This window comes from Anas platyrhynchos, chromosome 18 (genome assembly GCF_047663525.1).
Source record: "Anas platyrhynchos isolate ZD024472 breed Pekin duck chromosome 18, IASCAAS_PekinDuck_T2T, whole genome shotgun sequence".
Classification (NCBI taxonomy): Eukaryota; Metazoa; Chordata; class Aves; order Anseriformes; family Anatidae; genus Anas; species Anas platyrhynchos.
In genome coordinates, this window is record NC_092604.1 from 11,308,724 (window position 1) to 11,310,455 (window position 1,732).

The following is a 1,732-nucleotide window of genomic DNA, read 5'->3' on the forward strand; positions in this document are numbered from 1 at the left end:
AGAGAGATGCAAAACTCAGGAGGAGCCACGGGGTGTGTGAGCTGCATCTGTAATGAGCAGCGGAGCTGGGAAGGCTTCGGCTCTTCCCCTGGGGGGTAAAATAAGCTCCATGCTCAGAGCAGGAGTTCAGCTAACGGGGTTTCGCCTGTGCTCCGGGGTAGGGGACCAGCAGGGCTCCTGGATCCCGTGCTGGGAGCTCCAGGAGCGCTGATGCCCTCTGAGAAGAGCAGGGCTGGCTCCCGGGGGTGCTTCCAGGGTGCGGGGAGGCTTCAGCACCCCTGCTAAAGGGGCAACACCTCGAGGTGAGCCCCCTGGGGCTGCTTGGGTACCCCATACAGCCAGGTCTTGCAGCCTGTCTGTGGCTGCGCTGGTGGAAGCAGGCTCGCAGGGCATTTTTGGGGGTAAAGCCTTGCCTGGGGCTTTATGGGGGGGCCTCACGGTACAGTCTCAGGTGTCAGACCCGTGGGATGGGTCGGGGTGGGAGGATGGAAACTCAACCAGCACTTTGTAAGAGCGGCAGGCGAGCGGCTGTCAGAGGTTAAACCCAGACGGGTCCCAGGAGAGCAGCCACGGGGGCGACTCCTGCAGCACCTGGGAAGAGGGAGGGGTGCCTCCGGGCCTTGTCTGCTGCTCACTTTTAATTGGGGTGAGAATGATGTATTTGCTTAAAAAGAAAAAAAAAAAAGTACACCTTTGGTTATTTAAATAAAGGAGAGTCCTGGTCTTGTGTGGGAGCTGGGGGAGGAAGGCTGGTGTCAGGAAGGGTGCTGACCCGGCACGGGGAGGGTTTGGGGATCTGGTGGCAATTTCACAGCCTTGTTTTGAGAGCTCCTGCCTGGTCTGGGGCAGGAGGACGAAGACCCCCAGTGAGCTGTCTCAGTGGCCCCAAACCCATCTCAAAGCAGGGCCCTGGGGAGCTCCATCCCCCCAGTAACAGGTCCACAGCCCCGGTGTGCACAGCAGAAGGCTTTATTTTATCACAACCCTGCGGCACGGCTGTGCCCACGGGGCTCCTCCTGCTGCTGTGGTGGTAGGAAAGCCTCGTACGTGGTCGGTCCCATCTGCTCTGCTGCACCTGCGACCTTGGGCTTGAGCAAACAGGGCTGGGAGGCGGCTGTAGGGCAGGGAGAGACCAGCTACCCCCACAGCCAGCACCGTGCCAGGGTAAATAAATGGGTTTGTCAGCCCTCAGCCCCAAAACCAGGTGCGCAGGGGACTGGTCCCCTGCTTGGCAGCACCCTGCTGGCATGGCTGAGCTGCGCAGGTTTGTCCCTGGCTGCTCTGTGTGGATGACGGGAGTGTCACGGGGAAAGGTTTTGCATTACAGCAGGTAAAACCAGACTCCGTGCCTTCAGGCCCGTGTAAAAGCATCGTCTTTACTGCTCTACGGGACTCGGGGGTGGCAAAGATGACTGAATTAAGCAGGTAATTTCAAAGCAAGTGGCTGCAGCAGCTACCCTGAGGAGACACAAAGCAGCAGCCCCCTGCCAGTGCTGGCTGCAGGGAGAGGAAGGTCCCCAAGCACCCCTGTCCCTGAGCAGTCAGGAGGGACGTGGAGGACAACTGCCCTGCCCTGCTGGGGCTGTGCTCTGCTGGGAATTGGTGCTGGGCACGCAGCACAGCCCCCCCCCGTGCCCCAAGCTCCGTGGGCGATGTCTCTGGGTGACGCCGAGTAAAAGCCAAGCAGCACCGAGCACCGCACGGCCTCACGTAGAGCCAGCCAGGCACCATG